At 39.9% G+C, this 22111-nt stretch overlaps 1 non-coding gene across 1 annotated transcript; it reads right to left on the bottom strand.

Moving 5' to 3' along the window:
• Positions 1–255: 255 nt before the first annotated feature.
• Positions 256–362, bottom strand: LOC131244972 (small nucleolar RNA R71). The gene has a single exon (XR_009170737.1). It is a non-coding gene; the product is annotated as a small nucleolar RNA R71 (small nucleolar RNA).
• Between the last annotated feature and the right edge of the window lie 21749 nt (positions 363–22111).

The following is a 22111-nucleotide window of genomic DNA, read 5'->3' as shown; positions in this document are numbered from 1 at the left end:
ATCCAACTCCTTCCCAAATTCCATGGACTTGAATCTGAAAGTCCATATTTACATTTGAAAGAGTTCGATGAGATAATAGCTACATTATGTTTTCCTAATGTATCTGAGGATACAATTAGGCTGAAACTCTTTCCATTTTCCTTAAAAGAGAAAGCTAAAACGTGGTTACATTCACTGCGTCCTAGATCCATTAGCACATGGAACGACATGCAGAGGGAATTCATAAAAAAATTCTTTCCACATCATAAAACGATTACCCTCAGAAAAGCAATCATGAACTTTGCCCAAAAGGAAGATGAAACATTCTTTCAATGTTGGGAAAGGTTCAAAGATTTGGTCAGTTCATGCCCACAACACGGATTTGAAACGTGGCGCATTACAAATTTTTTCTATGATGGACTGACATCTTCCATGCGCCAAATGGTCGAGACAATGTGTAATGGAGAGTTCATTAATAAAGATATCGACGAGGTATGGGACTACCTCGATAGTTTGGCTGAAAAAACACAATCTTGGGACTATTACCCAAAGTCGAACACCACGTCTAGGCCAACTCAATTAAAGGAAAAAGGTGGATTATATCTCTTGAAAGAAGAGGATGATCTCAAGTGTAAAGTGACTACGCTCATAAGGAAAGTTGAGGCCATGGAAGGAAAGAAGGATAAGGTCAATGAAATTGTTTGTGGCATCTGTGATTGCAACATTCACACAACTGAAAACTGTCCTACAATACCGCCTTTCGAGGAGTGTTGAATGAACAAGCCAATGCCGTAAATAATTATCAAAGACCTTTCAATGGACCTAACTCCAACACATACAATCCTGGCTGGAAAAACCATCCAAACTTTAGTTGGAGAAATGGACAAACGGCGACTCCTCCAGGTTTCTTCAATCAAAATCCAAATCAAGTGAAACCTCAAGAGGAACCGGTTCAAAATCCCATACAAGAGCGGGCTCAGGCAATGCGGGATTACAGATTTTATGCCAAAGATAGATTCTCGTATGACGGTTATAGAAAAGGGGATGCTTCCTGCACAACCTCTCCCCAATCCTAAACCGCGATACGAGAATAATGATCCCAGCTCTTCAAATCAGATGGGGCATGCTAAATCCATCACCACTCTTAGGAGTGGGAAGATCATTGATAAAACTCTTCCGGTTAGGCCCGAAAAGCCTCAAGAACCGAAAGAGGACAACAATAATGAATCTAGTGAGGCCCCACAAAAATTAGAACCGAAACTTCTAGAGAAGCCAGTTGCTCCATTCCCCCAACGGTTGGTTTCACCAAAACCTCTCTCTAACTCTCAGGATATCCTAGAGGTGTTGAAACAAGTGAAAGTCAACATTCCTCTACTTGATGTCGTTAAACAGATACCTTCATATGCCAAATTCCTAAAAGACTTATGCACGACCAAGCGACGGAAAATTATTCAAAAGAAAATCTTCTTGACTGAGAAAGTGAGTGCCATCCTGAAGCAAGACGTGCCGCAGAAATTCAAGGATCCCGGTAGCCCAACCATATCATGTGTAATCGGGAACCATCGAATTGATCACGCACTTCTTGACTTAGGAGCGAGCGTCAATCTGATTCCCTACTCGGTATACAAATAGTTAGGTTTGGGTGAATTAAAACCCACCCTAACCACACTACAACTTGCTGATCGCTCTGTTCGTGTACCAAGAGGGATAATTGAGGATGTGTTGGTCCAAGTTGATAGATTTTACTACCCTGTAGATTTTATCATCCTGGACACCGAACCCATCAATAACATGAGCACTCAGATTCCCGTCATTCTTGGTCGCCCATTCCTTGCCACGTCAAATGCAATTATCAATTGTAGGAATGGTATCATGACTATGTCTTTTGGAAATTTGACATTGGAGTCAAACATTTTTTTCAATAACGGCAGCAACTCAGAGGATGATGATGATTTCCACGACATTAACATGATTGACTCTTTCGTGGAAGATACGACACCTCTGACCTTATCCTCCGACCATCTAGAGACGTGCCTGGCCCACTCCCATGATTTTGATGATGACATGATTAGGGAGACGTGCGCCTTGCTTGATACTGCACCGGTACTTGAAGTTAACCGATGGGGGCCACAATTTGAAGAATTACCACAACCGATGTAGTGCCTCTACCGTCTAACCTCAAGCCGCCGAAGCTTGACCTAAAACCTTTGCCCTCTGATTTGAAATATGCATATTTGGGTCAAGATGAGACATACCCGGTGGTGATCTCTGCCCACCTGGAGAAAGAACAGGAGAGTATGCTTATATCTACTCTCATTGAGCATAAAGGAGCCCTGGGATGGACGATAGCGGACCTCAAAGGAATCGATCCCTCGATTTGTACTCACCACATATATCTTGAGGATAATGCAAAAACCGCTCGGCAACCACAACGTAGACTAAATCCAAATATGAAGGAAGTGGTTAAGGCCGAGGTTCTTAAATTATCGGACGTGGGTATTATATACCCTATATCCGATAGTCAATGGGTGAGTCCAACTCAAGTGGTCCCTAAGAAGTCCGGAATCACCATCGTAGCCAATGCTAATAATGAACTCGTGCCAACTAGAGTCACTACTGGTTGGAGAATGTGCATTGACTACAGGAAGTTGAATACCGTCACGAGGAAAGACCACTTTCCTTTACCATTCATTGATCAGATCCTGGAAAGGTTAGCTGGTCATTCCTATTACAGTTTTCTTGACGGGTATTCGGGCTACAACCAGATAGAGATAGCCCCTGAAGACCAGGAAAAAACCACATTTACATGTCCCTACGGCACCTTTGCCTATCGAAGGATGCCATTCGGACTATGTAATGCCCCTGCCACCTTTCAGCGATGTATGCTTAGTATATTTTCTGATATGGTAGGGCAATATCTAGAGGTCTTCATGGACGATTTCTCTGTTTACGGTCCATCTTTCAGCAAGTGCTTGGAAAGTCTTAAATGTGTGCTGAAAAGATGTGAAGAAAAGAACTTGGTACTTAATTGGGAGAAGTGCCATTTCATGGTTCAGAAGGGAATTGTCCTTGGGCATATCATCTCGTCCAAGGGAATCGAGGTAGATAAGGCAAAAATCGATCTTATCTCTAACCTACCTCCACCCAAGAACATCAGAGACGTGCGATCCTTCTTAGGACACGCGGGATTTTACAGGCGATTCATAAAGGACTTTAGTCTTCTTTCTCGTCCTTTATGTAATCTTCTTCAAAAGGATGCTCCGTACGAGTGGACTGAGCAGTGCCAGGAAGCTTTCACCAAGCTTAAGGGCACATTAACCACTGCACCTATCATGCAGCCACCCGACTGGAGCCTCCCTTTTGAACTTATGTGCGACGCTTCTGATTATGCTCTTGGGGCGGTCCTAGGCCAGAGAAAAGATAAGAAGCCCTACGTCATTCATTACGCGAGTAGGACTCTAAATCCTGCCCAGGTGAACTACTCGACTACGGAAAAGGAACTCTTAGCTGTAGTGTTCGCCTTGGACAAATTTAGGTCCTACTTGATCGGATCCAAGATCATTATCTATACAGATCATGCGGCACTGAAGTATCTTCTCTCTAAGAATGATTCTAAGCCCCGCTTCATACGATGGATCCTTCTACTCCAAGAATTTGATTTGGAAATTAAAGATAAAAAAGGAGTAGAGAATGTAGTGGCCGATCACCTTTCTCGCCTTAATACCTCTGATTCCCTTGAGGCAACCCATATTAATGATATGTTCCCTGATGAACAACTGTTCAGAGTCTCCCATTCACCTTGGTTCGCTGATATTGCTAATTATCTTGCTACAGGTGCCATACCGACACAGTGGACGGCGCAAGATAAGAAGAAATTCTTCACCGAGGTGCACAACTTTTTCTGGGATGATCCTTACTTATTTAAATATTGCCCAGACCAAATTCTAAGGAGATGTGTACCAGACGATGAGCATCAGAGCGTCATCTCCTTCTGTCACTCAGAGGCCTGTGGTGGTCACTTTTCTGCTAAAAAGACCACGGCCAAGATTCTGCAATGTGGCTTTTACTGGCCCACTATGTTCAGGGACACTCATGAGTTTTGCAAAGCTTGTGTGCGTTGTCAGAAATTGTTTGGATTGTCCCGTCGTAATTTGATGCCTTTGAATCCCATCATTATCATTGAAGCATTTGATTCGGGGCATCGATTTCATGGGACCATTCCCCCAATCGTTTGGAAATCTGTATATTTTGCTCGCCGTGGATTATGTCACTAAATGGGTTGAAGCGATTCCGTGTCGAAAGAATGACCATCGCACGGTCATTAAATTCCTGAAAGAGAACATCCTTTCTCGATTCGGAACGCCTCGAGCCATCATTAGTGATGGAGGCTCACACTTTTGTAATAGACCATTCGAGAGCTTAATGAAGAAATACGGTATCTCTCATAAGGTGAGCACCCCATACCATCCACAGACAAGTGGACAAGCTGAGATTTCCAATAAGGAGATCAAACACATTTTGGAGAAAACGGTTAACCCAGATCGTAAGGATTGGTCAATCCGATTGACCGATGCCTTATGGGCATACCGTACTGCATTTAAAACTCCTATTGGAATGTCTCCCTTTAGACTTGTCTATGGGAAGGCTTGTCACTTGCCTGTGGAGCTGGAACATAAAGCGTACTGGGCGATCAAAAATCTTAATTTCAATCTGGACAACGCTGGCTCGCTACGCAAACTTCAATTAAATGAACTTGAAGAAATCCGGAACGATGCGTACGATAATGCGAGAATTTACAAGGACAAGATGAAAGCATTCCATGACCAACACATTTTGCGAAAATCATTCACGCCTGGTCAGAAGGTCCTTTTGTACAATTCTCGATTACATCTCTTTCCGGGTAAGCTTCGATCTCGTTGGACCGGCCCTTACATTGTTGTTACTGTTTTTCCTCATGGGGCCGTTGAGATAAGAGATCCCGACAATGGCAAGGAGTTTAAAGTCAATGGCCATCGATTGAAACCATTTGTCGAGAAATTTGATTCAGAGGACATGTCCATGCCTCTGACTGATCCTGTTTACCAGGATTGATCTCCTAGTCTGATGGAGGTAGAGGTAGGTTTCCTGTTTTTAAGATTGATTAGGTCATGGTCCATTCTTGTCTGGCTGAAGACGGTAAACTTAGCGCTCCTGGGAGGCAACCCAGCTCTTCATTTTATGTCATTTTTTCATTAGTCAGTTCAATGTTTGTGGGTAACATTGCTGCAAACCCTCACGAGACTACAACTCGTCCACTAGGGGAAACCTAGGGGTTTAAAGGCTTGTTGCATACGCTAAATGCAATCGAGAGCACCTACGAAAGTGGTATAGGTAGGATTGTATTTTTGTTATTTTATTTTACTTCTGTTGGTTTCTCCCTTGTGCTGACCGCTCTTACGTAGAAATCTTTGAAAAGCCTCTTGATTCTTTCATCCAGGTATTATCCTTCCATTACTTCTCATTTACTTTTTGTCCCATGTGCATCGCATGCTTATTTATTTTACATTGAGGACAATGTAGATTTTAGGTTGGGGGTGGGATATTAGGTTTCCTAATCAGTGTTTTCTTGGTCTTGAGCAAAAGTTGTAAAATTTTTTTTAATTTTTCAGGATTTCTGATGAATTCGAAGTGATTTTGACGGTCATCTAAGGACACTTAGAATTTCAAGATGCGTGATGTTGGTACTTTATAACTCTTGGATTCAGTTATCTATTGAATTTCACAGCTAAGTTTGAATTGTTAATCCATTATTAAAAGTTGTAAACATTGATTGAGTCATGGATTCACAGGTCACATCTCGCTTGCACATTAAAGTTTCAGTTCGATATGGAATTATAACTTGGTGATCATTAAGCATAGAAGGAACCAACCTGGGGAATTGTCCATCTTGTTCAATACAAAGAATTTAAAAAAAAAAAAAAAAAAAAAAAAAAAAAAAAAACCGGATGCCTTTGGAAAGGGTTGGACAAATAATCTTCACCATAGGTTTGCTCCCTTTAGGTGAGGATTTGATTCCCCTTCTTGGCATTACTTTTAATGAAAAAAATCAAAAGCTGAAGGAATGAAAAGATGATCTGTGAGGCAAGTTTTGGTTATCATGAATCTTCTTATTGGTTACCAGTGATATCCTGAAATAGAGAAGTGAATTTTAATGATGCATGATAAGCTAAGATTACACTGTACGCTCATAGATCTCAATGATTAGAATTTTTCTAATTAATGGAATAATACTTTGAACTTGACTATGAAGTTTACCGTGCGCTTGAGTCTAGGAGGAAGTAATATCCAACATTCATGAATCTGGGAATTCTCACATCTGGATTATTCTACAAAAATCACGCGAGTTTATAGAAATTGTTCTGTAATTCTCAACTTACTTTTCGCATATTTTGCTCGGGACTAGCAAAATGCTGGTTGGGGGTTGTGTTGAGGGTCAAATATTGCATATCAGACCCCGATTACTGCCTGATTTTACGTACACGATAATGCCTAATATTATAATTTAATCGTGTTTTTGTTGCAGGATGTAATAAGGAGCTTTGATTGAAAAAGAGTATTAAAAGCATGGATTTAATGCTCCGAAGTCACCAGAGCAAGGAATGGACTCCAGGGGACCGAGATCGATGGATATATACGTCAGAGATCAGAGAAAATTGAGCACTGCCACCTTTCAGCGATGTATGCTTAGTATCTTTTCTGATATGGTAGGGCAATATCTAGAGGTCTTCATGGCTCGAGGACCAAAAACTAACCGTACACGTCAAATTTCAGCCATTGGATCCTCGTGAAAGTGGCTGAACTAATAGATCAGCCCATAAAACCCTGATTTGGGGCCCACCCGCTGTCCAGATACGCTTTAACTTCGGCCCCCACGGCTCAAATGAAATGGGGAACAAGATGGATGGTGTGGATTTCTCATAAGCATCATATAGTGTACATAGTACACTTTTTGCACTAAACTTGCATGGCAAACCGTCCTCTGGACGTCTCCTCTTCAAAAACAAAAACAGAAGTTCTGTTTCTGTTATAAAATAGAGATTGCGGTCCGGTCTTGTGGGCCACCACGGTCGATGATCCAGATAATCGGGACCATCCATCAGGCTTAAAAGGGCCCCGTAAACATAGTCTAGGTGGCGAAATGGCGAGATACATCGGAGGTCAGTTTTTAATCATCAAAACTGAAGACAGACGGTGGAATGAGTTGATTTGATGGACCACACTGAACCTGAGTAAAAGCACCCCTTCCTTGCTGAAATTCCGAGAGGAATTCAATGGGCGAGTCGGATTTATCAAGCGACAAGGTAAGTGGGCCCCACCGAGAGTCCAGCGCCGACAAGATCGGGCGCTGTTTACGCAGCCCGCGCACATCCGGAAAAGACGGCACTTGTGGGACGTAATGTGATCAAGATCACATTCTGATGCATGATCCAGACCATCCATATGCTTCAACAGATGGCCATAGCCCTAGCCAAGGTGTCAGAATCAACAAATGTGTTGATTTCATGCTGCAAAATCAAATCAAATAGAGGGTGTTTTGCTGCGAAAGACAGATTGTGCGTCCGGTTTCTGCTGCGAAAAATTTCCGCATGGAGTGCGAAAACTCCAGCCACCGCCTCTAACACTCCAGCAGGGTCTTTGCTGCCTATAAAGAGAGAGAAAAGCATTCGTTTAAAGGGGGAGAAAAAAGAAAAAAAAACGAGAAGAGAGGGAGATCAAACGGAGGTCGGCTGGGTGCAGCCGAGAAGAGAGTGCAGCCGTGGGTTTGACGAAGATAGAGAACCGTAGGAAGGTTTTGGGTCATCTGGCAGCGTGAGGATTAAAGGAAGAAAAGAAAAAAAAACGAGAAGAGAGGGAGATCAAAGCGAAGTCGGCTGCATGTCATCTTTGGACGGGAGCAGAGGCTTGGACGGTTGCGTTCTTCTTTTTCTCTTCTTCTTCTTTTTTTTTCCGTTTTCTTTTCCTTTCTATTTGTTTTGGGTTTAGGCCAATCATGAGTGGCTAAACCTCTTAGCTAGGGCTAAGAGGTGAAGCTTGTAGCGAGATGGGAGAGTTTATTCTATGCATTTAATTTAAAATTTCTGAACTTAATGTGATTTTTAAGTTGATAATTCAAGGAATATTTTCTCAGTATTTAATGGTCTGTTGTGACTGAAATTACAATGGATTTGCAATGGCTTTGAATATTTCTCTTTCTCTTTTAATGTTTATGACGTCAGGAGGCCCTGTTGTTCACCATCGTCTCCTGGGCATGGTAGGATGACCGTACCCTTCCTGATCTTCATACATTATTGATTGGTTGGTAATTAGTTTAATCCTGTTGTTTACTTTGTCTCCTGGGCATGGTTAGATGATGGAATCCATTCTAATTCATATACCTTTCATTTCTTGAAACCTATATCAATGGCAGTTCAGTAAATTTCCATAATCTGTAATCCTGGCATACGATCTCCCTGATCTCTACAAGTGGATCCTCTGAATCCCTAGTTCCCTTTCTCTGAATTCCTTAAAGTCTTAGATAATTCTTCCACAATTATTTCTTAAAGTCTATTTGGTTTAGATCACATCTTAGTCTAGTTCTAGTTCTACGTGGTTTCAGATAACGTACAGGTATCAGTCCCTGTGGATTCGACCTCGGTCTTATTGAGTTTATTACTACATCACAACCCTATACTTGGAGAGTGAACACATTACATCCGTGGCATATGACTCTGTATCCAAAGTGCGGGGCATTACAATTACCTTCACATAGTTATATTTACCTAAGCTACTCTGTGCACTTGGACTGCTTGAGCCATATGGGGCCATGACTTAACTGATTTGGTATCCATGTGCCTAAAATGAAACCCCTATACATGACATAAGATACATATGTAAAACTACAATTATCATATTTCTTAATAGTCGTGTAGAGAGACATGACATAACTAAATGCACTGTAAGAAATTATTACTTCAAACAAGCTAATTGAAAAAAATCTCATCAACTAATCTCAAAAGTTAGACATTGTGCTCACGATAGATCATGTACTCTTTGTCATTCAAAAGTCGCCTCCTCGTCCCCTTAATGAAGATAATGATAAAGACATGCTAATTGTCTATACTAGGCATACCAAATGGTAAATTAATGATGAAGTGACTAAGGTGTACATATTAGTCTGTCTCTAATATTCTCCATAATTGATTATGAAATAGGATAAATGACAGTGACATCTACCTACGTTAATCATACATCTACTCCGTGAGTAGGCTACCAATATCATGGGCATCTAGTAATGAATCTATTGGGCTTAACGATCCAAAGAGATTCCCCAAGAACTCGGGCATAATTTGTGCATGCAATCATGATGGATGCATGTAATGCGTGCTTAATATCTATGCATCAACATGTGTGGTCCATAGATACATCTATCTCTGAGAGGAACAACGAATTTCATAATATCAATGATTGCCATGTTGGCATGTTCAATATCAAGAATCTCTCAAAACATGAATCATAAAGCAAGAATAGTATAAGAAGTATAACATGGTAATCATGTCAATCCAAACAATCACAATAATCAATCATCTATCTTAATCGTACAGATATGAGACACGTTATGATTTAGTCACCTATTCGTATTAAAGTTGAATCTGTTAAATAGTCGGACGCTTAAGAATCTAGGTTCTGAATCCCTATTAATATCATTTAACATTTTTCAATATCAATTAAACTACCTTATTAAGTGGGGACTACCTTTGATCAAACGAAGATGACCCACCATGATTCCTTAATGGTCTCATCATTTCATAAATTCTATTTGAAAGTCGAAACAAGGGTCGATCGATGTCCTTGATAGATCGACTATTAATTGATGAATTTCAGATTAAGTAATTTATGTCTCTGGATACTTTTGGTCACCTTCAATCAATCAAAGCCTACTCGTCAATTGGTTGAGCTTGGTTAGATTTAATTCAATTTGCACACTAGGCGATTTTGGTCATTCTTAATTGGTGTCCTTGATCGGTTGAGACCACCTAAGGAGATCCTCGATCAATTAAACCTGAACTTTAATCAATCAAAACTTGTTACGAATTTATGTTTTTCATCACTAGATAAAAATCACCACTTCGATTAATCAATTAAGTTGAATGAGTTCTATTTTCAACACGATCCGTTTTTTCCAAAAATTTTAGGATCTCTCATACTCTCTCTTAGTTTCGTGATTACAATTAATTCGAGGGTTTGGGTCCAACCCATCCAATGATTTTTCTCATCATTAATTTCAAATCAACAAAGGGATCACTCGGATCAAGCATCTAGAAATCTACTATTGTCAATGAAAACAATTTAAGAGCATGGTCTAACATTATTTTTACAATATATAAATCATTGTGGGAAATCTCCAAGTCAAATCACTCTAGGATTTGAAATTCTAATACGATTTAATATTAAGATTATTCGATTCAAGTCTTCTTAGACTGATACGACTGGATTCCCTAGAGTTGATCTCTCGCAATATAGGATTTTGCTTGAAAATTAATTCTTTTCATTAAAAACTTCTCTATATACTAAGCTAATGGTCGTAGTACCAAACCACCATGTCCATTGGTTAGATTTAGGAATTTTAGGTAGAGAAAATTAAAAAAATTATATAGGAAAAGAGGTGGAAATCTTACCGATAGAGGCTCTTCTTTCACAGGACCTCGTTCTCTATTACGGTTTTTTTTTTAAAAAAAAAAAAATTGTTTGGGGGTTTTTTGCAAAAAATCATGTGGTTCCTCCTCTTAACTAGAGGAAATGGCCCTGAATCTAGAAGATTCTACCAGGTTTTATAAGTTTGGGCAAAAAGAAAATATTGCAATTTTTAGAGTTAATCCGTTAACCTATCCATTCACATAAGGTGTGTCTACCAAGTAGTCTAAGTACTTAGTTTTTGTTAATGACTACAAAATCAATTTATTAATTTGGTTAGTTTGGTTCTCATATAGGTCTCAAATCAAGGTTGTTACAGTAATTGTGTGGTGTAGATGTGTAGACAACCACCTAAAGTGAGAATGAATTGCTCTTTCGCTTCAGCTAGGCTCCAATAAAAACATCTTTGAGCAACTCGAGAATCATTGAACAACCATATGAGCTGGGTAGGAAGTATTTTTTATATGTCACAAGAAAACTAACGAGCTCAGTAAATCAAGGGCTTAATATAATTCTAACTAAATTACCAGAACCTTTTGGAAACTCGAAACGTACACTATGTTGATAAAAACTACCTCTAGTTTATCTAAAAGGCCATAAATTCTAGACGGATCAATGGACCCATAACTTGATGAAATCAGATATTAGCCAATTATCTAAGCCGCCCGAAAACTTTGGCCACACGCATCTTTGATTAAACCGCATTTGGTCAACCCTAAAGACATCGAAAATCCAAGCGAGGCAAGTAGAAAGGATCCCTAATACCTCTTGGAGATAATCACCGAACCCGATCAACCAATGTCAAATCTTAGTGTAGAATAGGTTGTAGCCACTCATCTTGACTCTTCAAACCCTAAAAACCCTTTGTATATAGCATCTGATATATACGAAAAGACAATGTGTGTCGTCTGTCTAAAAGAACCATCTTTACACATTAGGAATCATTACCTAGCTTCCAGAGGTGAAAGAAAGAATAGCTTACAATTAGCCCTTCAATGGCTGCATGTTTTGGCATATACAATCAACACACTAGCAAGCACTTGCAGGCAGTAAGAGAAATAAGGGAGATAGTGGGAATTCAAGAGAGAGGGTTTTACAAGGTTCTAGTGTACAAAATATGTGTAGCACCCATCTGAGGTTTTAGGGTATTTAGAGATTCCCGACCGAGTCGAAAGAAGATTTTTAATTAAAGAAGCCACTAAAGACAAGAGTATGGCTGAAATCGAGAATACCTGACCATCATTTTGCAAAAAAAGTTTGTATGGTCTTTTCCTTTTCTTCTTACATCTCAATTCAATTTGTGTTTCATTTCACACATACCAAACACATCAGGAGCACACACTCATTTTCTTGCCCTTTTTATTTTGCAATACCTCATCTTGTCTATCCTCTTTTACTTTATTTTTCCTACCCAGGTCCTAAACCCCGTAAAGTAAGGATATAAATTGTTTTCTATTTTATTTGCCTACCCGAAGTCTCAAACCCCATGATGTAGGGATAGGGACTTCTTTTTTTTTTTTTTGCATGCATGTAGTATTAAACTTTACAAAGCATGGTTAGATATATTATTGCTAGAATTTTATTGAATTCCCTAAAAACCATCAAATCCTATAAAGTAGAGACTGCATACTATGTGGGAGAAAATTAGTGCCTAACTCCTTCCTTTTCTATCATCGAGGTATTTACCAAAATTCATGTCACAGATCAATCACAAGAGTCTTAAGTTGGGAAATTCTTATGATTTTCTAACCCTGAAAGTGATTCTATGATTTCTAATTGATGTTGGATTTTGAGCTTTATTTGGCTAGTGGTGACCAAAGTCGAACATAACATATCCAAACCATCACTCCACACACAACATTAAAAAAGGAAAAAAAAGAGGGAGACAAAAAATAGAGGTGACATTCATGCACGATCCATGTTGCACAACATTCATAAGATGCTCATGCACAACTCCCCTCTTTCATTTTATCATTTTTGCATTGTTTAGGTGATCATAGACATCTGTTATATAACATCACATCTCATGATGCATCTTCATCACATGAATCATACGATATCCAAAGGAACTGTCATGCTTTAATGTAAGTCGGTTTTGAGTTTTTAAGTTCTTAAGTACCTCACACCATAAGCATAAGATTATGAATGCTCATATAACATGCTCTTCATGAGCATATAATTCCATTCACATAGTTTACAGACACACACAACTTAGTGCATGTCACGGTCTATGGTGTGCTATCTTCACATAATGGGCTAAGTGCTCGTACATCTAAGGCACAATAGGAATTGTTATGTCCCATTTGCATGCCCTTAAAGTGGTGACCAGATGAGCACAATCATTCAGATATTGCTCAACTTGGACCAACGTGTCCCACAATGTAATGCCTTTAGTAAAGTTGGGACAATTAGGAATCAAATTCTAGGTCAGATCTCGTCATGCGATATTAACAAGGGACTGATGTGATGAAATCTCCAAGATCAGGCAATCAAACGATTGATTTAAGTTATTAGATGTCTTCATCACATCAATATTGAGACAGTTCATGTTTTGTCCCAAGATGATCGCAAACAAATGAGATTCGTTGTAGATAAGATAAATGGGTATGATCACATTCGCTCCATATATGACCAACAATTTTTAGATCCAATCCATCCATCTCATAGAACACAATGAGATAGTCTCTAGCTCAAATTTTAAGTTGATTTGACCCTAATGGATGAGATACAGCTGGTCAAGTTTCAACCATCCGCATTGGTCCAAATCATCCCAATCTGCGCTGCCCAATAAGGGCATCCATGTACAGATTTTCCATTGACTCAATAAAATACCATCATATCTATGTGGCTTGGCTAAGTCAGTGGCCACATGATCAAGGGAAACACATATGATGGACTATCATCATTTACATGATCATGCAGGCCACACGAATATGTGAACCCCATATGTTATACTAGTGGGTTGGACATATGGTGCCCACACCCTTGGAGGGTATGGGTGGGTCATATATGTCCAAACATGTGAAGTTAATTTCTAGCCATTATACACTTTCATTATTTAGGTTTATCTACACATACATCTATGATGTGTGGATGATCAATCAAAGAGGAATCATATGGGACCACTTTTTTAGATTTTCGAGATTTCGAGATTTTCAAAATTCTCATGTTAGGTAAGCGAAAAAACTCACCTCATAAGAGAATGGAAGAGAAAGTACAAAAGCGGAGAAAAATGAGGGGAGAGAGAGAGAGAGAGAGTTTCTCTCACTCCGCTACTTTCGTACGAACGCAGACCCAACGGTAGGTGTATATGTATGGCTTCCATGTGGGTGCCCCATAATTTAGATTTCACAAAAATTATCCGAGTTGTCCACCTTTCTCCTACTCTCCCAAGCATCCTCTCTATGTTCTCTATTTTGAGATCCGCTCATTGAGCATCCTTAGATCTTTATTAATGGTTGTAAAGCTCACTCAAATAGCACTGGAATTAAATGATTCTGGAAGCATTTGAAAGATAACTCAATAAGCTATTAAATGGGACTAATTTCGTGTCACTTTGACATTGTTTAGTTGCCCAGAATTGGCTACTAAAATATTGATGAAAATATAAAAAATAAATTATCAAATGACTTATGGCTAAATATAACCCTAAAAATTATAAATACTATGAATATAAGAGTCATTTGATTGATTCCCTTGGCCCTACAATGTAATTTGACAATTGATCCCATCAAACTATGAATCTAGTCAAGATAATTTGAATTGTTAAATTGATCTAGTCCTTGACTAACCAACTTGTGTGGCCATTTGGTTCCATCAATTCCACCCAACTTCAAAAACAATTCATCGTTGAGTTAAAGCCGATAGTTGTCCATTGTGATTATTCACCTTTGTAGTGTGTTTTGCTCAACTTTGACAGAAGTAAAGCCCTATATGTTGGATTAGCATATCGCTCCTAAGATGATGTCTGATATAACATGAATCCTTTTTCTGCTTCTTCATAATCCTCCATATTTGGGGGTTGACTTCAACTTTTTTAATAAGAGTGTATTTGCAGACATGAATGGTTGGAACATTAAACGTGGCTCCATTCGTCGTGATCAATAAGCTTTTAGTCATTGTCATGGAATCTTCTTCATTGTTGACTTTCGAATCTATGTACCTTGATCATTATTAGGCTGACACTAGGGTGTTCATCTACATAGAGTTTACCATTGTGATTGTAACATTGTCCATCTCTTTGACCATCCAATCGTTCATATTTGCTAATCCTTCAACCCTTTATATGTCGTTGTCCATCAATTGATCATCTTCTTTGAATAGGACTTTCTCTAATCTAGTTGTTATCCATTAGCAAAACCATCCATGGAGTCATCAAGCAAGGTAGCGGTGATTCCTCTTAGACAACCATATTTTCTATATGCATGTCTTTCTTAAGATCTCCATTTATAATGTATTGAAATGCATAGCCTTTTGATTATTAAATCAAGGCTTTGAAGTAAGTTTCTATCTCCTTCATGATTTCCTTGAAATTGTTTGCAGTCTCTTTCTTGATTGTTCTAATATCGGCCCTCTTGATTTCTCTTAAAATTTCCTCCCTCATCTTTTGAACCTTCTCGACTTTCACTAACATTTCAATGCAACAGTGTTTGTGAGTAGCAGACATATGGCTACTCTTATTCATAACATTAGATGGGTATTGATAAGGATGATCACAAGATACATAGAAAGATGAATAAGGATTGGATCAATATGGAGAATTGTAGTGAAGGTCAAGATAACTTGGATAAAAATAAAGTGACGAATATGGATATATAATCTTGGGAACGAAGATAAGGATGATTGTATGAGACTTATGAACATCTTGTTATCCATGACATCTCTAAGAAAGGATATGGGGATGAATTTTAGCTCAGGTTCAAGATCTAAGGGTTTGGAAGTTTGGGATAGGTTTTTTAGACGGAAAAAAAAGAAAAGGGATATGATGAGTTAGGAATATGGTTGGTTAAAGTTTTTAGTAGTATTAGGGAAATGGATATGGATAAGTGTTGGGTTGGGGTCTTGATGGATATCAAGGTAGAGAAAAGGGTTGATGAAATGAGTTTAGGGGAAAAAGGGAAAAGAAGTAGAACTTTCATTGGATGTTAGGAAAAATAGATAAAGGAATTATGAAGAGGGGAGAGGAAAGATTGAGGAAGAGTGAAATACATTTGAGGAAGGGAAAAAGGTTTGATGGAGTAATCTTGAAATGAGTTTACGGAAATAAGAAGATGAGAATACTTGGTGAAGAAAGAAAAAAGTTGGTATTTTTAAAAGGAAATGGAGTCATAGGTAAAAAGTAAAAGGGGAAGAGAAAATAAAGCAAAGAAGTTAAGGCTCAAATCTTCAAGGACAGAATTTACTCTCATGTCAATTAATACAACTCAGAGAGGATACAAATAGATGGAAGAAAGAAAAGTAAGATTGTAGGGAAGAACCTCAACAATGCCCTCGCTAACTAATGATTTGAAGAAGAAGAAAAAAAAAATTCTCTCTTAAATCTTCGATCGAATTAAAGAAATATCAAAATTCAAACAACTTTTATTTCAATTCATGATAATGCTTTTTATATTGGAGCGAGGTCTTATATAAACTTAAAACAAAAGAGAAACTTTAATAAAATATAAAATGACCAAAATTCCCTTAAATCTCATAGTCACCATATAGGTATTATATAAACTTGTCACATAAATGATATTAAAAATGCATAATCTCAAGCTTATTTGAGAGTTATCTCACTAGGTTATCAAATGAGACCAATTTCATATCATTCTAAAATTGTTTCATAGTCCAAAAGTAGCTCACTAAAATAGAGATAAAAATACAAAAATGAAATTCTTAAATGACACAAGGCTCAATCTAACCTTAAAAAATATAAACGTTATGGAACTAATAGCCATCTAATTGATTCCATTTGCCACATCATGTCATCTAACTGCGGATCTCATCAGACAATAGATAATCAATTAACATAATTTAGATGGTTAGATTGATCATACCTTGATGAGCCAACTTTTGTAGCCATTTGGTTGATTATGGTAGAAATCATGTACCCATCAGTTCTTAAATGTGAGAGATTATTTCAATATTAAGAGCAATTTGTTAGAGCGTAAGGGTATTCATGTTGTCCATCAATACCAACATCAACATTATGCATGTATATTATCTATAACGGATGAATAAATAAAATCATAAAAAGCTTTGATATTGTTGCAAAGTCTAACACCAAATCATATGAGTAACTTAAGTCATCCAAATGATAGGTTCCATTTTACATAACTTGCCAATAAAAAGAGATCCTAACATATATCACTATTGTAAGACCCGTATCCCAACCCGTACCATTTTGTAGGCTTCCGCGGTCCTCCCGGTCGAATTCCGACGACCCGCAATTTGTAACCAGCATTTGCACTAACCTTAAGTCGTATCCCGTATTCCAAAGTCGCTCGACCCGAGACTTGTATCATTGCGACCACGCCATCGCCACGGTTCTAATACCGCGTATTACGTGCCGAGGTGATACCTAGCCAGAAGATGTGGGCCGCGTTCAGTTCGAGAAAAACGCTGCGCATTTGTAAACCCGAGACAATCTTTCAAATCAATTACATCACATTCCATCAATCACCCATCCCCAAGTACAACCACCCCTTCCCTAAAGTTAACTCTCTCTTACAACCCATACATGTCAAGTATACATCCATCACCCATCACCCATCTCTCACCCATCACACCCATCCCTCTCTCTCTCTCTCTCTCTCTCTCTCTCTCTCTCTCTCTCTCTCTCTCTCTCTCTCTCTCATCTCTCTCTCTCCCATTCTCTCAAGCAAGAGAGAACAATCATCCATGGCTTCTCAAGGGAAGCTAGTGTGGCCACCTTCCTACCTCCCATCTCTACCATCCAATGATCATCTCCACCGTTGAAATGCATCCCTTGGAGCTCTAGGATGCGTTGATGGAAGAAGAGGTTCAAGAAGATCAAAGGTGGGTGTTTGTATAGGCTTAGAACTCATGCTTTTGATGATGGGCCAAGTGAGGCCTACCGATTGATGGTATGGATCTCACTTTGGACCCTAGATGTGGCCAATGGCCCATTATGATTCTCATGATCATTCCATGATGGGGCCAATCTCCGTGGACCCCATCATAATATTTACTTTCTAGATTTAAAGAGGTCATCTAGGCCTTTCATTTTGGTGGAGAGGTAATCTCCACCGTTGATTTTTAATTTGGTGAGCCCACATTTATTGGGACTCACTTGATGTATGATTGGATGTATGGAAGGGAGGGCTCATAGTAGCGGAGCCCTCCATCGCACAAGTCCCTTGCTCTCTCTCTCTCTCTCTCTCCCTCTCTTTTTCATTTTTTATGTGATAATGTGGCTATTAGGCCCACCCAGATGTACCCCACTTGATGTATGTCTTATCCTCACCATCCAGCCATTTGGTGGCCCACTTGAGCAGGGCCCACCTTAAACATGTGTTATGCCCAACCGTCCAGCATCCAGTGACGCTGGACGTGAACAGAAAGCAAAAATATTAGCTTGATTCAACAAGCTTTTGGGTGGACTACTCATGTAGGCCCCACCTTGATGCATGGATTTAATCCACACCGTCCATCTTATTTCCCAACTCATTTTAGGCGTTGAGCCGAAAAATGATGCTGATCCGATTTTCTAACAGGCCTTAGCATAGAAAATAAGGATTTCTACCGTTCAAGGCTATTAGGACCCACATTGACGCTTCGATTCGCCAAAACATGTTGGATATTGGGTTCTTTTGAACGGTCTTGAACCATAGAATCCAATTGGTGGGGTGGATTCTCATGATGCGGGCCCCACCTAAGAAAAACCACAAGAAAATAAAAAAATAAAAAAATAAAAAATGTATGCATGCAGCAACAGGCGCTACTGCTGTCAGCAGCATCCTACACCTACGCTGCTGCACTGTGGACGGAAAAAGGGGCAAGACGTGGGTCCTAGCCGTGGGCCCCACCGTGGTGTGTGATGCACATCAACACCGTGCATTTAATAGGGCCCCATTCTGGCCGTGGGCCACCCCAACAATCAACCTTATGTGGAGCTCAAGTGGCCCACATCACAGATCAGTGATAATTGAACGTCTGTCATTGAAATCCTTTTGGATTCCATAGAAGTTTTGGATCATTATGAAATATGTTTTTCCTCTTCAGCTGGGTCTGTTTAACCTTATTAACAGATTGGATGGGAGATAAACGTGATGGTGGGCCCCACGTGGGACCCACCTACAGGAGGATTGGCTGGTGTACACATACAGCAACGTAATAGCTGCTGTATTGCCGTCCCATGCCATGTGGGCCCCATGCATGAGGTATGTGATATATCTATGTCGTCCAACTATCCATGTGGACCCCACCATGACGCATGTGTTGCATCCAAACCATTCAACCATTTTGAAAGATAATTTTAAGGCTTGAGACTAAAAATAAGACAGATCTAGGATTAGGTGGACCACATTATAAGAAACAGTGGGTTTGAACGTCCACCATTAAAACTCTTGGCGCTACCAAGATTGGACCTATATGATATTTGTTTTTCCTCTAAATTAAAGTCTTTTGTGACCTTATGAATAGGCTGGATGGGAAATAAACCCCATGGTGAGGCCCACTAGAATTTAACCGTGGAAATCATTATCACCACGGTTAGATACAATATGGTCCAGTTGATCTTTTAATATGATTCAGTTGCATGTGTGTGTGTGTGTATTGATTTCTAAATAGATGAATTGTGTTCGGCTCATTTAACTCAGCCCATTCAACTTAGCCCATTTGACTTGGCCCATTTGATTCGGCCCATTGTTTCGACCCATTGTTGAGGCCCACCTTGATATATATGCGGCCCATGTGATGCGGCCCATTTAATGTATTTAAGTCCCATGGGTTGAGGCCCAAAGGGATGTATATAAGATCCATTGCAATGTCTGATTCCACCATATTTTCTATACTGATGTTTATGGTAGGCCGTGCCTTGGGAGCAATGATGGTTTGACGTCCACATTGTAAAAATAATGTTGGTTAGATGTCCACATTGATGGGCAATGATGGTTAGATGTCCTCATTGTGATATTCCCTTAGGCCTTGTTAGGCCCATTCGCACCATTCTCTAAGTGGGTTAACCCAAATAAGTGAGCTCTATTCGTCATAGACGAATGGCTCTGTGCCATAAGATTTGATATAACCACAGCCGTGGGCCAATCTTTATATTATAGTTAATCGGTCTCTCATCTATGGAACCCACCTTGTCTATATGTCGATTGTATAGGTCGATTCCGATTGTCATGACCGACTGCCCATTCTGATTGACGTGACCGATTTGCTGATTCTGATTATCGATCGATTTCAATTGTCATGGTCGATTGCCGATTAGCGATCGAGGCCGATTCAATGATTCCGATTGTCGAGGCCAATTGTATAGGCCGATTCCGATTGTCGAGGCCGAGTATCGAGGCCGATTCTGATTTGTCGAGACCGATTGTATAAGCCGATTCCGATTGTCAAGGCCGAGTATCGAGGCCAATTCTGATTGTCGAGGCCGATTGTATAGGCCGATATCTCAACAGTCCAATGTGGATAGACATTGTAAGACCCGTGTCCTAGTCCGTACTGTTCCGTTAGCTTCCGCGGTCCTTCCGGTCAAATTCCGGCAACCTTCGCACCGTATTCGGTGTTTGCGCACGATCCTAAGCCAGGTCCCGCGCACCGACGTCGGCTCGATCTGAAACTTATGTCTTGACGATCGCGTCGTCGCCGCGGTTCCAACGCCGTGACTTGCGCACCGAACCGATACCCAGGTAAGAAGATGCCGATCAGCGTTTATTCCGAAGAAACACCGCGCGTTGCGGATTTCGAGGGAATCTCTACACAATTAGTCCCACTAATTAACCATAAATGCAACCATACCTCAAAGTACTTCACCCATTCCCTCTTTTTCCAAAAGTCCACCATCTTTCCACCTCACCATTCCTCTTTTCTCATTTTCAACCTCAACCATCCCTCTTCTCCACCAATTTCAAACTAAACCATACCTCTCATCACTTCTTTCTTACAACCATCACTCCACCCATCCCTCCACCCATTATTTCTATCTCTCCCTCTCATTCTCTAGCAAATTTTCCAAATCCCATGAGAAATTTCACTCATCCAACACTCCTCTCTCAACTTCAAGTGTGGCCCACCCTCTCATCTCCAATCTCAACCATTCATCCTTCATCAATCTCCATTGAAAGTGAAGGTAAGGAGCTAAGGAGTCCAAGGGAGCAAGGAGAAGGAAGATAAGGTGGGTGTTTTTCCATTAATTTAAATTTTAGGGCCCACTTGTTGGTGGGACCCATTTGGATGTATGTGATTTAATCAAGAGGGCCCATAGTGGCGGGGTTCCTCTATCTCACCGTGTATCTCTCTCTTTATCTCTCTCTCATTCTTTCTCTGTAATGGTGTGGATCCCACCGATAAGCGTTACATCTCCCCCGTCCATCTACATCAGACGGTGTGGCCCACTTTATTATAGGTGATGATCCGCACCCTCTACTGTTGGGATGGGTCCAATGCATCTTTTTATATGTATATATATATATATATATATATGTATGTTATATTTTATATAACATATGTATATAATATATAATATAATATGTACTTATATATATATACAATATAAGGTAAATATTAATGTATATGTATATATATATATATTGGTGGGCCACATTCACGTGGGACCCACCACATTTTTGTGAATATATACAAACCGTCCAGCGTCCCTGGACGCTGGACGTTGCAACAATGAACCTTAAAAAAAAAAAAAGAGAAGAAAGGAGTGGTGGGCCACTCATGCAGGCCCCACCTTGATGTATATGTAAGATCCGAGCCGTCCATGTTGTTCCTCAACTCATTTTAGGCGTTGAGCCGAAAAATGAAGTTGATCCCATTTTCTGGCGGGCCGTACCATAGGAAACAGTGTCCCTACCTTCGGTTTACTCCCTAAGGCTCCTGTACATCTGGAAAAGCTCAATATTGGACTCTATGGGTTGGTATCAAGCCACCGAGACCAATGGATGGAGTGGATCGTACTGAAGCGGGCCCCACCTAGGAAAAACCGTGAAAAATCTCTTTTTCAAAAAAAAAAAAAAAGAAAGAAGCAGCAGCGCTGCTGCCGCTGCTGCTGCCACTGCCGCAGACGGCTGACGGACGGACGAGCTGGGGCTCATGGCCCTAGCTGTGGGCCCCACCTTGATGCATTTCTTCCATCCAAACCGTGCATTTGATGGGTCCCCATAGTTCAGCCGTCCACCCCAAAATTCAGCTGTATATGGAACTCCGGTGGGCCACATCATTTAAAATCATGTGAAGACAT

This window comes from Magnolia sinica, chromosome 4 (assembly GCF_029962835.1).
Source record: "Magnolia sinica isolate HGM2019 chromosome 4, MsV1, whole genome shotgun sequence".
Taxonomy (NCBI): domain Eukaryota; kingdom Viridiplantae; phylum Streptophyta; class Magnoliopsida; order Magnoliales; family Magnoliaceae; genus Magnolia; species Magnolia sinica.
This window is presented reverse-complemented; position numbering and strand designations above follow the sequence as displayed.